The following is a 14,934-nucleotide window of genomic DNA, read 5'->3' on the forward strand; positions in this document are numbered from 1 at the left end:
CAGAGGACATCACTGCCTTGTCCCATTGGTGATTGTGAAAGGTGATGAAAATGTTCTGACGCACCCCCTGGGCCTTGGGACACCCGGAGCCGGACCCTTTTTGGTGGATGCTGGTGGTTGTAGTCTTCGTGGCGGCGACCCAGTTCCGTGGCTCAGGGCGGTCAAACCAGTGGCGGAACTATTTATGTGGTTTTCATGTTTAAATGTCCGACTACGCCACCCGTGGATTGCGGTCAGAGTGAACCGCCGCTACAGGGCAGACCACTGAGGCTGGTGTTGTGGGTGCAGCAGAGCGTAGCATAACTCCCCACGGGAGGAGTATAGCCTCAGGGCAGTGTATGCGGAGGATGGGGGTGATGGTGCAGGGCAGCAGCAGTAACGACACGGAGTCAGTGATGCAGTTCAGGGCCTTTACTCACAGTTCTTATTATCCAGAACACGTCTGCAGGTAACGGTTGCCCACGTCGTACTGTGCTCACCAGGTGAGGGGCTCAGACAACTCCCAGATAACTTTGGAGCACTTCACAGGACCCCCTTTGTGTGTTCTTTGTCTGGCCTTTCTTACCAACACTTCTGTCCGGCTGCCTCGGGCCTCCTCTTGGTAAACTTGGCGCCAGTTTCCCTGACCCTATGTGGTGCCTTCCTAGCGGGTGTAGCGAGGGGCTGCGCCACATAAAATGTCAGAGCCTCCGGTTTCTAGCTGAGGGTCGTTTCCTGCCTCCACTAGTTCGGGGACCGGTCTCCCCCTTTGGCCTGACCCCTCCACGCAGGTGGATTCGGGCGTGCGGTGGCGACTCGCCCGTCCGCACCCCTGGGATCCCTTCATTCCTCATTCCTGGAGCCTTCTCCGCTCCTCTTCCTTCCTTCTCCCTCTTCCAGGCCTGGGCCTCTGTTACTAGGCCCGCCTCCGGAGCAGAGCTCATGCAGAGCCCCTGCTCCCTGCCACTTCTGCTCAGACTTCTCTGCACTGAACTAAGATGGTGCCCACCTTTTATACTCCCTTCTCAATGCACCCAGGAACTGCTTCCTCCCTGCTCCTGCACTACAGGGTTCCCCTTCCTCAGTGTTCCCTCCCCCCACTCCAGCCAGGGACAGGGACTGTCGTGCCCATCTCAGGGGCATATTGGTCGCCCTGCCCCACGGCAATGTGGTGTAATGCATGCAGGTGTCGGGTCCTGATCCACACTCCATCCTTACCTGAGAGTGAGATATCACACCTCTGGGTGAGGTGCAATACGTCTTTAGCAACCGAGCCCTCAGGGTGCTACAGTTCCATTTATCTTCAGCCTAGGTGACGTATTGCGATACAGGGCCGTGATTTTGGCTATAAAAGGGTCCCCTAGACCCCTACCCCAAGCTTTTTAAGAGAATCATATATGGCGTGCCAGGAGACTCTATGGAATGCTTTCTCAGCATCCAAAGAGAGTATCTAATTACAAATTTTTAACTGCATCTAGCCCAGGAAATACTTTGTGCCTAGTAGCAGTGTCTGCTAGTCAGCGGATTATCCCGGCTGTTAAGCAAGCTGCACCACCTGTAGTTTAGACACTTAATTTTTTCAAAGGAAATGCTTCGGGACCATGGGATACTTAGTGAAGAGCATCAGGAGGCACCCCAAGGCATAGGGGCTGGGACTGGCAGTAGGATGCCTTGCGGTGGACAGCCGAGCTCGATCCTTATAAAAGCTTTTTAACTGCAGCTGCTTTAGTGGACGCTACTGGAACTGGAATTACCGCGGCTGCTGGCATGAGACTTGCCCTCCAATAGATCCTTGTAAATGGATTTAAAGTGTATTCATTCAAATTAGAGAGACAATTTAAATTAAAAAGCTTAGAGCTGCCTCCACCACAGGGGGGCTCGCTCGACCCACCAGCGGACAGGCACCAGTATTGGGAGAGGGGGGCTGGCCGTCAGGGTTCACCGCGGCTCTGGCACAAACCCGGCGACACGGAGGTGGCACGGGCAGGAGCGGACTGGCCGTGTCGGCTTCTCACTTTTTGGATTTTAGAAGGGCATGACATGCCTATATCTGTGTCTCCCCCTCCTTTTACTCCTCCACCTCTTTTATTTTCGCATGACTATATGTACTTGTCACTTTTCCATGTGTTAGTTATGTCTTCTGAGCAGTTTGTCAGCTTTTGGACACCTTTGAAGGTGTTTTCTATGTGTTTCTATGTGTTTTTGTTTGCCTGCCATTGGTTTTAACGGTGTTCGAAGGTGTTCGACGAACAGTTCGACGAACAGTTCGGCGAACACACGGGTGTTCGACGAACCGAACCGAACTCGAACACTACGGGGGTGGCTCAACACTACTCCTGAGGTCTTATGTGCGGAGTCTGAACTGAATACCGACAGCCTTGTTGATGCTGGTACTCAACAACTGCCCTCTTCTGCTCACAAACCCTTCCCAACATCAGCAGTGTAGAGTTCCAACGGGTGGGGACATCACACACCAGTCTGTGAGCCGAAAGCTGCAAACACTGCTGAAACACGGCAATGGCGGCCGGAAGCTGTAGCTGACTTTCTAAAATGGGCACACAGGCAGCGTACTTTAACAAGCAGATCCGGCAGCTCCGGGTTGGATTTGAGAAACCGCTGAGCCATGAGGTTAAGCACATGGGCCAGATATGGTACGTGTGTGAGCTCGCCTCGCCTCAGAGCCGCCACCAGGTTCCGGCCATTGTCACACATGACCATGCCTGGCTGTAGATTCAGCGGTGTGAGCCACAGATCTGCCTGCTCTTTCAGAGCTGTCCACAACTCTTCAGCATTGTGCGGTTTTTCACCTAAGCATATTAGCTTCAGCACAGCCTGTTGCTGCTTTGCCGAGGCAGTGCTCTAGTGCTTCCAGCTTGTGACTGATGTGGTCATTTCGGAGATGGAGGCTGAAGAGGAGGAGGAGGCTGAGGAGGATGAGGTGCAGGAGCTGTAGACCGTGGGGTAACCCTGATTGACCTAGGGCCCGCAATCCTTGGCGTCGGGAGGACGTGTTCCGTCTCAAGGTCTGACAGGATCCCGGCTTCCACTATGTTAACCCAGTGTGCCGTCAGCGAGATGTACCATCCCTGCCCACAAGCACTTGTCCATGTGTCCGTGGTTAGGTGAACTTTACCGGTAACTGCGTTGTTGAGAGCATGGCTAATGTTTTGGGACACGTGCTTGTGTAATGCAAGGACGGCACACCGGGAGAAATAGTGGCGGCTGGGGACCTAGTACCGAGGGATGGAAGCCGGCTTCAGTTTGCGGAATGCTTCCGTCTCCATGCGCTTAAAACGCAATATCTCAAGCGCAAGCAGTCGTGAAATGTGAGAATTTAGTAGTGTGGCCTATGGGGCGTTGGCTGCATATTTGCGCTTGCGTTCCAAGGACTGGGGTATTTACAATTGAACGCTGCGCTGGGACAAGGACATGAACGTGCTTCCTAATGCAGCTACTTGAGAGTGTGCAGCAACAGGTGCAGGGCAGGAGGCGTCTTCGCATGCACCATGGACAGGGTATTGGCTTGCATGCACAACAGCGGAAGAAGCAATGGTGCCACCCGCAGACACTGTTCGGCCCACAAAGTTGGGTGCTTTGCTGCCATGTGCCTGATCATGCTGGTGGTGGTCAGGCTGGTCGTTTTGCCACCCCTGCTGATGCTTGCCTGGCAGGTGGTGCAAATGGCCTTTTCGGGTTATCGGCAGAGTCTTTAAAAAACATCCAGACTCGGGAAGACCTAACAGTTGGCATGGTGGGAGGAAGGAGGATCAGGGTGAGGAATATGCAGTCCAGACTCACGGCTACTGAGACTTGACTGTGTGGAAGACAGGGTGGTGGTGGTGGTGGCTAAATGACTGGAAGCATTATCCACTATCCAACCAACAACCTTTTGACACTGCTCTGGGTTCAATAGTGGTGTGCTGCGGTCCCCTAGAAATTGGAACAGGAAGGTCAGGCAAGAAGATGTGGGTGTTTGTTGTGGCACAATTTTGGCTTGCTCACAGCCTTGTCCTCGGCCTCTGCATGCACCATTACCATCACATTCAGTTCCCCGTCCCTTGCCACGTGCCTTGCCCATTTTAAATGGAGGACAGTATCTTCCACGCTGACTACAAATGACTGAGTTTGGAGCAAACTTACAGTGGTGGCCAAAAGTATTGGCACCCCTGCAATTCTGTCAGATAATACTCAGTTTCTTCCTGAAAATGATTGCAATCACAAATTCTTTAGTATTATTATCTTCATTTAAATTGCTTGCACGGAAAAACACAAAAGAGAATGAAGCAAAAATCAAATCATTGATGATTTCACACAAAACTCCAAAAATGGGCCAGACAAAAGTATTGGCACCCTCAGCCTAATACTTGGTTGCACAAGCTTTAGCCAACATAACTACGAACAACCACTTACGGTAACCATCAATGAGTTTCTTACAATGCTCTGCTGGAATTTTAGACTATTCTTCTTTGGCAAACTGTTCCAGGTCCCTGATATTTGAAGGGTGCCTTCTCCAAAATGCCATTTTGAGATCTCTCCACAGGTGTTCTATGGGATTCAGGTCTGGACTCATTGCTGGCCACCTTAGAAGTCTCCAGTGCTTTCTCTCAAACCATTTTATAGTGCTTTTGGAAGTGTGTTTGGGTCATTGTCCTGCTGGAAGACCCATGACCTCTGAGGGAGACCCAGCTTTCTCACACTGGGCCCTACATTATGCTGCAAAATTTGTTGGTAGTCTTCAGACTTCATAATGCCATGCACACGGTCAAGCAGTCCAGTGCCAGATGCAGCAAAGCAACCCCAAAACATCAGGGAACCTCCGCCATGTTTGACTGTAGGGACCGTGTTCTTTTCTTTGAATGCCTCTTTTTTTTTCCTGTACACTCTATGTTGATGCTTTTTCCCAAAAAGCTCTACTTTTGTCTCATCTGACCAGAGAACATTCTTCCAAAACGTTTTAGGCTTTCTCAGGTAAGTTTTGGCAAACTCCAGCCTGGCTTTTTTATGTCTCGGGGTAAGAAGTGGGGTCTTCCTGGGTATCCTACCATACAGTCCCTTTTCATTGAGACGCCGACGGATAGTACGGGTTGATACTGTTGTACCCTCGGACTGCAGGGCAGCTTGAACTTGTTTGGATGTTAGTCGAGGTTCTTTATCCACCATCCGCACAATCTTGAGTTGAAATCTCTCGTCAATTTTCCTTTTCCGTCCACATCTAGGGAGGTTAGCGACAGTGCCATGGGCTTTAAACTTCTTGATGACACTGCGCATGGAAGACACAGGAACATTCAGGTCTTTGGAGATGGACTTGTATCCTTGAGATTGCTCATGCTTCCTCACAATTTGGTTTCTCAAGTCCTCAGACAGTTATTTGGTCTTCTTTCTTTTCTCCATGCTCAATGTGGTACACACAAGGACACAGGACAGAGGTTGAGTCAACTTTAATCCATGGTAACTGGCTGCAAGTGTGATTTAGTTGTTGCCAACACTTGTTAGGTGCCACAGATAAGTTACAGGTGCTGGTAATTACACGAATTAAGAAGCATCACATGTTTTTTTCAAACAGTGCCAATACTTTTGTCCACCCCCTTTTTTAGGTTTGGTGTGGAATGATATCCAATTTGGCTTTAGGACAATTCTTTTTGTGTTTTTTCATTGAAGACAAATTAAATGAAGATAATAATACCAAAGAATTTGTGATTGCAATCATTTTCAAGAAGAAACTGAGTATTATTTGACAGAATTGCAGGGGTGCCAATACTTTTGGCCACCACTGTATATGTGATCCATGTTATAGAGAAAAAAGAGTTTTAAATAGCTGGACTGTAGGTAAGTAGATTGAACAGCAAACTGCTGTGAATTGCTTCAATGACACACTAAAGGAATTTTTTAAGGGAGGCCAGAAATGGTAGTATTTTCTGACAACGTATATGTGATCCGTTTGACGGAGAAAACACAGTTTTAAATATTTGGCCTGTAGGTAAGTAGTTTGAACAGCAAACTGCGGTGAAGTGATTCAATGACACACTAAAGGAAATTTTTATTGGAGGCCAGAAATGGCAGTATTTTCTGACAACGTATATGTGATCCGTTTGATGGAGAAAACAGAGTTTTAAATACCTGGCCTGTAGGTAAGTAGTTTGAACAGCAAACTGCTGTGAATTGCTTCAATGACACACTAAAGGAAATTTTTAATGGAGGCCAGAAATGGCAGTATTTTCTGACAACGTATATGTGATCTGTTTGACGGAGAAAACACCTTTTAAATAGCTGGATTTCTAGCGCTCTAATATGGAAAGGACCTGGCTGTATTCTGCAGTGCCAACAAGCAAATGGCGCAGAAAAAATGGTGCTCTCTGGATTGCTTTTTAAGCAAATAATGAGGATTCAGATCCAAAGAAAAGTATTCCTGGCCCCTGAAACTTGGGCCTTTGTATAGAAATATCTAACAGCAGCAGAAGGCAGAATTGGAATGGAGCCTCTTGTGCTATATGCACTGCAGTCTGCTATATACACTGCCTGCCTATACACCCTTCCTGCCTGATATCTCTGTAGATGGATTAGTCCTCAGAAGGACTGTTTGTTAAGACGGATATGTGTAATGTACGGTTTTTCTCCCTACACTACCTAATACACAAGCAAATCTGTCCCTCACGCAGCAGCACCTCTCCCAAAACAAGCAAATGTCACAGAAAAACGGTGTTCTCTGGATTGCTTTTTACGCAAATAATGAGGATTAAGATCCAAAGAAAAGTATTCCTGGCCCCTGAGACCTGGGCCTTTGTATAGAAATATCTAACAGCAGCAGAAGGCAGAATTGCAATGCTACGTGCACTGCAGTCTGCTATATACACTGCCTGCCTATACACCCTGCCTGCCTGATATCTCTTTAGATGGATTAGTCCTCAGAAGGACTGTTTGTTAAGATAGATATGTGTAATGTATGGTTTTTCTCCCTACACTACCTAATACACAATCAAATCTCTTCCTAACGCAGCAGCAGCTCTCCCTACACTGTCTTATCCGGAGTGACTGTGACGAGCATGGCGGCGCCAGGTCCGATTTAGACCTGATGACGCTATGCGGCCAGCCAATCACTGTAATGCCTACAACTAATATGGCTAAGGCATTACAGTGCATGGCAGGCAATCCCTGCATGTTCATTGGCACTCTAAAGGGCGCCAAACATGCAGGGAGGGGACCCGAGTTCCCGCCCAAGCAACCCGGAAATACTCGGCGAGTGCCGAGCATCTCGAGCAGTGAGATGCTCGGGCGAGCACCGAGCAGTAGCGAGCATGCTCGCTCATCACTAATGAGAATGTAATAACATGTAGCAGTAAGAGTAAAAAGACAGGCTAAGAGATGAACTATGATGCAAGACCCAATGTGTTCAGGTCAAGGTTGCTCAAATAAGTCCGTCAGGTACAAATCAGAACCAACAAGGTAAAACACTCTGTGGAGAGCAGAGTATTAGACAGGTAGGTCTATGTTACGGGTCCGGGTGGTGGAACCTCTGTGCCGAGGTGCAAGTAGGGACCCAGAGGGGCGTGACTAAGTATCCACTCAAACCGACCCTGGTCGTACGGCAGCTAACGACACCGTAACCAGGGAGGATCGGGGCTGAGGGACCAAGTGCTACTCTGGGGACGACCTTGTAAGAGAGCAGGTGGCTCCCACGGGTCAGATGGCTGGGACTGACCGGTATGGCGGATGGACACAGCAAGCAGGCGGAAGTCTCTGGTAGCAGACAGGTGGTCACAGTTCGAGAAAGCAGGGCAAGTAGCAGTCTTTTAGATTTACCAGGAAGGTGGTCACAGCAAGTGACGGCAGGGTCTCCAGGCAGGCTGGCAGGAAACAGGCAGGTGCTCCCAGGTGAGCGGGCAGACAGACGAGGCGGGTAACTGGCAGGTAACAGGTGGGCGCTCCCAGGTGAGCGGGCAGACAGACGAGGCAGATAACAGGCGGGTGCTCCCAGGTGAGCGGGCTGACCAACACAGCAGGTAACAGACGGGTGCTCCCAGGTGAGTGGGCAGACAGACGAGGCAGGTAACTGGCAGGTAACTGGTGGGCACTCCCAGGTGAGCGGTCCGACAGACAAGGCAGGCGGATGCTCCCAGGTGAGCGGACAGATAGCCAAGGCAGGTAACAGGCAGGTAACAGGTGAGCGCTCCAGCTGAGCAGGCTGGCAGGCTCGGCCGGTAACGGGCAGATAACAGGCAGGCAGGCAGGACGAGAAGTCAGCTAGCAGCGGGACCTGAGGGCTAAAGCACAGATCAGACACAGTGCAAACAACTTTGCTCGGGCACCTCCATTTTGGAGGAGGTGCCTTAGATATGGGAGGTCCTCCGGCAATTGTCCGGGGACTCCTTAGGACGGCGCGCGCGGTCCCTATAAGAGAGGGGGAGCGCGCGCGCCCTAAGCACACAGCCGGGGAAGGAGCGCTTGCCGGAAGCAGCGGGGAGAGAAGCGCTAGAGGACGCCGTGCCAGGAGCGGGGAGGTGAGAGGGACGGCGTCTCTGCCTAGCAAGGGGCAGAGACGCCGATGCTACAGTACCCCCCCCCCTTTAGGCCCCCTCTTTTCAAGGCCAGAAAGAAATTTTTCAAGGAGAAGCGGGGCGTTGATATGCTCCCTGGGTTCCCAAGTTCTCTCCTCAGGACCAAACCCCTTCCAATCTACCAGAAAAAGGTCTTTCCTCTTACCCTCTTGGTGGCCAGAATACTCTCTACCTCAAAGACGTCTTCAGCGGAAACCGGAGCAGGGGGAGTACCTGGATTGTTGGAAAAAGAGTTAAAGACAACGGGTTTGAGGAGAGATACGTGGAAGGAGTTGGGAATCCGTAAGGTGGCCGGGAGTTTTAATTTGTAGGCCACTGGATTAATTTGCCTGAGGATTTCGAAAGGGTCGATGAAGCGAGGACCTAACTTGTAGGAGGGTATCTTGAGCCGTACATGTTTGGAGGAGAGCCAAACCTTGTCTCCCTGACGGAATTGAGGCGGATCCAGACGTCTCTTATCAGCATATCTCTTCACCCGCTCGGAGGACTGAAGAAGTGCGGACCTAGTACTCTCCCAAATGGTAGAAAACTCGCTGACAAGAGACTGCGCGGCAGGGTTGTCCACAGAGGCGGAGACGGGAAACGGAATCCGAGGGTGCTGGCCATAGACAATCAAGAACGGGGACTTGGAAGAGGATTCGCTCTCATGGTTATTATAAGACAATTCGGCCCAAGGAAGGAGGTCCACCCAATCAGAATGGTGGGCATTAACAAAGTGCCGGAGATAGCTGGTAAGGATCTGATTGATCCGCTCCACTTGACCATTGGACTGAGGGTGGTAAGCGGAGGAGAAATCCAGGGTGACGTCCAGCAGTTTGCATGTGGCTCTCCAGAAGCGTGAGGTGAACTGAACCCCTCGATCCGACACGACGTGGAGGGGTAGGCCATGGAGACGGAAGATATGGCGGATAAAGTCCTTAGCCAGCTCAGGTGCAGACGGGAGACCAGGCAAGGGAATGAAGTGGGCCATTTTAGAAAAGCGGTCCGCGGCCACCCAAATGACAGTACACCCGGCAGAAACAGGGAGATCGGTAATGAAGTCCATAGCGATGTGTTGCCACGGGGCAACAGGTATGGAAAGCGGCAGGAGATGACCAGCTGGTAAGTGTCTGGGAACTTTGTTGCGGCCACAAGATGAACAGGCAGAGACGAAGTCTACCACATTCTTACACAGGGTAGACCACCAGTAATGCCAGGAAATGAGTAGGAAGTACTTCTTTTGGCCGGCATGGCCGGCTAGTTTAGAAGAATGACCCCAGCGAAGAACCTTCTCATGGTCAGGAGCCGCCACGAATGTCTTGCCGTGTCGAAGACGAGTCAAATCCAAGGGGGCCACATTCATCACCTTGGAGGGGTCGATAATGTGCATAGGCTCCTCCTCTTGGTCGGAGGACAGGAAGGATCGGGACAAGGCATCAGCTTTGACATTCTTGTCCGCCGGTCGGAAATGAAGGATGAAATCGAAGCGGGCAAAAAACAAAGACCACCGGGCCTGACGTGGATTAAGTCTCTGGGCATTTTGGAGATATGCCCGGTTTTTGTGATCTGTGTAGATGATCACCGGGTATAGAGCCCCTTCAAGCAGATAGCGCCACTCTTCCAGCGACAATTTGATGGCCAGCAGTTCTCGGTCTCCTACGGAGTAATTGCGCTCAGAGGAGGAGAAGATTTTGGAGAAAAAGCTGCAGGTTACCATTCTCCCGGATGAAGACTTTTGGGTGAGCACCGCTCCGGCTCCAGAGGAGGAAGCATCAACCTCCAGGTAGAACTGTTTGTTGCAGTCCGGACGGTGCAGCACAGGGGCAGAGGAGAAGGCTTGCTTCAGGGAAAGGAAGGACTCTTCAGCTTCGGGTGGCCATACCTTGGGATTTGCTCCCTTACGGGTGAGCGCAGATATGGGAGCAGTCCGAGACAAGAAGTGAGGACTCAAGAGACGATAATAATTAGCGAAGCCCAGGAATCGCTGTATCGCCTTCAAGCCCACCGGACGGGGCCACTTTAGGACAGCAGAGAGCTTTTCGGGATCCATTTGCAAGCCTGTCTGGGAGATAACATAGCCCAGGAATGGAGGAGAGGTCTGCTCAAAGAGGCACTTCTCGTATTTAGCATAGAGGTGGTTCTGCCTGAGCCTAAGCAGGACCTGACGAACATCCCTCCGGTGTGTGGGAAGATCCGGAGAGAAGACCAAAATGTCGTCCAGGTATACCACCACGCAGGAGTAAAGAAGGTCACGGAAGATGTCATTGACCAGTTCTTGGAAGACGGCGGGAGCATTGCAGAGGCCGAAGGGCATCACACGGTACTCATAGTGTCCGTCCCGGGTATTAAATGCCGTTTTCCACTCGTCTCCTTGACGGATACGGACCAGGTTATATGCTCCACGTAGATCCAGCTTGGAAAAGATCCTAGCACCTTTAAGGCGATCAAATAACTCAGAGATGAGCGGAAGGGGGTATTTATTTTTAACCGTGATCTGATTGAGTCCTCTATAGTCAATACAGGGGCGTAGCGAGCCATCCTTTTTTTTGACAAAGAAGAATCTGGCTCCAGCCGGGGAAGTAGACTTCCAGATGAATCCCCTGGCCAGATTCTCCTCTATGTACTCAGACATGGCCCGGGATTCAGCCGCAGACAACGGATAAATAAGCCCACGGGGTGGAGTGGCGCCAGGTACCAGGTCGATCGGGCAATCATATGGACTATGAGGAGGCAATGTCTCTGCTTCCTTTTTACCGAAGGCGTCAGCATAGGGCCAGTAAGGAGCCGGAAGACCGGATAAATTAGCGGGGGTAGGAGGAGGAGGAACCAGACTAACCGGAACCAGGCAGGTCTTATGGCAGAGCGGCCCCCACCGGAGTACTTCACCGGAATTCCAGTTCAACACGGGTTCATGTGTCTGGAGCCAAGGTAGACCTAGCAATAGGGAGTGGGAGAGTCCGGGAAACACATGGAAGGAGATTACCTCAGAGTGCAGCATTCCCACCTGCAGGGTTATGGGTTCCGTGACAAGCAGGATGGTCACCGGAAGGAGTCTTCCATCCACGGAGGCGACTGACAAAGGTTCAGCCAGAGACTTGGTGGGAATACGGTATTTCTCAACCAGGGATTGGGAGATGAGGTTTCCAGCAGATCCAGAATCCAGGTGGGCGAGTTCAAAGTGACGGTTCTCTCCCCAGGAGATAGGAACAGACAAAGTCAGGGTTGGAGAGGACTTACTTTTGTCTAGGGCGACCTCTCCGAGTGGTCCTAAACACTGGAGTTTCCCGGCCTCTCCGGGCAGGAACGGATTAGGTGCTCCATACTGCCACAATAGAAACAGCTCCCCTCGGCTCGGCGTGACTCTTGGCGAGATTTGACCATCTTGGTCTGGTCGATCTGCATGGGCTCGGGTGAGTGAGCCCGGGGAGTGACAGAAGAGGAGACAGGTCTCTGGAAAGTAGGAGCTAGGCGGAGAAAACTCTCAAGGGTGGTCTCTTTGGTGCGTTCTTGAAACCGGATGTCAATCCGGGTAGCCAGCGACACCAGGTCATCCAGGGTGGCAGGAATGTGTCGACCGGCGAGCTCATCTTTAATCCGACTGGAAAGACCCTCCCAGAAGACGAACACCAGGGCCTCGTTATCCCAGGCAAGCTCAGAAGCGAGGGTGCGGAACCGTATGGCATATTGGCCCACGGTGAGACTCCCTTGGCGGAGACGTAGCAGAGAGGAGGCAGATGAGGTCTTTGGTCCCGGTTCATCGAAGACTCTCCGGAAAGCAGTGAGGAAAGACGACAGGTTGGACACCAGGGGGTCGCCTCCCTCCCACAGGGGGTTAAGCCATGCCAGTGCCTCCCCAGTGAGATGGGACATGATGAATTCCACTTTGGCCCAGTCGGAGATAAACTGGTGAGCCAAGAGTTCAAAGTGCAGGGTGCACTGCTTTATGAAGCCCCGAGCTTGAGCGGGGTCGCCTCCGAAACGAGGAGGTGCAGAAAGCCGGGGTCCGGGGCAGGATGCCATGGTGTTGGTGGGCAGCGGCGCTGCCGGGGTGCGAGTCGTGCGACTAGCGGTGGTTGCTGGTGGAGCAGTCAGTGTATACAGGCGGGAGTTGACATTCCGCAGGTGGTTCAGGATGGACTCCTGCTGGGATCTCTGACGGGAGACTTCCTGGTATAGGTCAGAGAGCGAGGGAGCTTGGGTGCCACCGGGTTCCATGGCCCGAGCAAACTGTTACGGGGAATCTCTGAGCCGAGGTGCAAGGAGGGACCCAGAGGGGCGTGACTAAGTATCCACCCGAACCGACCCTGGTCGTATGGCAGCTAACGACATCGTGACCAGGGAGGATCCGGGCTGAGGTACCAGGTGCTACTTTGGGGACGACCTTGTAAGAGAGCAGGTGGCTCCCACGGGTCAGATGGCTGGGACTGACCGGTATGGCGGATGGACACGGCAAGCAGGCGGAAGTCTCTGGTAGTGGACAGGTGGTCACAGTTCGAGAAAGCAGGGCAAGTAGCAGTCTTTTTGGTTTACCAGGAAGGTGGTCACAGCAAGTGACAGCAGGGTCTCCAGGCAGGCTGGCAGGAAACAGGCAGGTGCTCCCAGGTGAGCGGGCAGACAGACGAGGCGGGTAACTGGCAGGTAACTGGTGGGCGCTCCCAGGTGAGCCGGCAGACAGACGAGGCAGGTAACTGGCAGGTAACAGGTGGACGCTCCCAGGTGAACAGGCAGACAGACGAGGCAGGTAACAGGCGGGTGCTCCCAGGTGAGCGGGCTGACGGACACAGCAGGTAACAGGTGGGTGCTCCCAGGTGAGCGGGCAGACAGACGAGGCAGGTAACTGGCAGGTAACTGGTGGGCGCTCCCAGGTGAGCGGTCCGACAGACAAGGCAGGCGGATGCTCCCAGGTCAGCGGACAGAAAGCCAAGGCAGGTAACAGGCAGGTAACAGGTGAGCGCTCCAGGTGAGCAGGCTGGCAGTCTCGGCCGGTAACGGGCAGATAACAGGCTGGCAGGCAGGACGAGAAGTCAGGCTAGCAGCGGGACCTGAGGGCTGAAGCACAGATCAGACACAGTGCAAACAACTTTGCTCGGGCACCTCCATTTTGGAGGAGGTGCCTTATATATGGGAGGTCCTCTGGCAATTGTCCGGGGACTCCTTAGGACGGCGCGTGCGGTCCCTATAAGAGAGGGGGAGCGCGCGCGCGCCCTAAGCACACAGCCAGGGAAGGAGCGCGTGCCGGAAGCATCGGGGAGAGAAGCGCTAGAGGACGCCGCGCCAGGAGCGGGGAGGTGAGAGGGACGGCGTCTCTGCCTAGCAAGGGGCAGAGACGTCGATGCTACAGTCTACATAGGGCTCACGTGTATCGCCGTCCTTGTGACTTCGTCAGGGCTGGTCCTGTCACACTGTGTCAGTGTGCACATATAAATACATACAGCGTAATTACCTTACTCAGTGCAGCAGTGCGTGGGGTGCGCTATCGCTGGCAAGGGAGTGGGGCGGGGCCAATTGTGATTCACATGTGCAATGTCATGTGATCACAACCCATAGTGCTATGCGTCGTATTGCACATGTACAGACCAATAAATGTACAAGTGTGGGCATCAAGGATTGCCCACACAAGATCCAGCCTGCAGCAGACAAGCACGCTCCCAAAGAAAGGATGGAGCAGAGTGAGAAATAACACCACCAAAAAATATATACAGGTGCTTCTCACAAAATTAGAATATCATCAAAAAGTTTATTTTTCAGTTCTTCAATACAAACAGTGAAACTTATATATTATATAGAGTCATTATGTAGCATCGGCATCGCTGCCTCCTGCTGAGCAGAGACGCCGTTCCCCTCACCGCCGCTGTTCCGGTCCGGCGTTTTCCTGTTTCTCCGCTGCTAAGGCGCGCACTGCGCGCATCTTCCGGGCACTGTAATTAGGGCGCGCACTCCCTCCCTCTTAAAGGGGCAGCGCGCGTCATCCTAAAGAGTCCCCGGCCAATGGCCGGAGGACTGCCCCTATATTAAGCACCTCCTCTAAAATGGAGGTGCCTGTGCAAGGTTGCTGTTTGTGTGCTAACACTCTCCTCATCCCTCAGGTTCCTTGCCCACCAGTCTGTCTAACAGTCCTGCCCGCCAGTCTGTCTACAGTCCTGCCCGCCAGTCTGTCTATCAGCCGTGCCCACCTGCCTGCCTACCCGGAGCACCTGCCAGTTACCCGCTGTGCCCGTGTCACGCCCAGGGGATTGGGGAGGACTCGGCGCCTGGGCCTTGTTGTTAGGTTTTGAGGGATGTCGCGGTAGTTGGCTCCTGGGCCCATACCCTGGGCCTCTCTTTAAAAAGGGTGGAAAATTACGTGTAAGTTCATGACGCCACCTGTGGTGTTTGGTGAGGATCACCAGCGCTGCGGCAGCCCACTGAGGCCGGTGTTAAGGCA

Source organism: Phyllobates terribilis, unplaced genomic scaffold (assembly GCF_046119375.1).
Source record: "Phyllobates terribilis strain yellow unplaced genomic scaffold, ASM4611937v1 Scaffold_4__5_contigs__length_816908805, whole genome shotgun sequence".
Lineage (NCBI taxonomy): Eukaryota > Metazoa > Chordata > Amphibia > Anura > Dendrobatidae > Phyllobates > Phyllobates terribilis.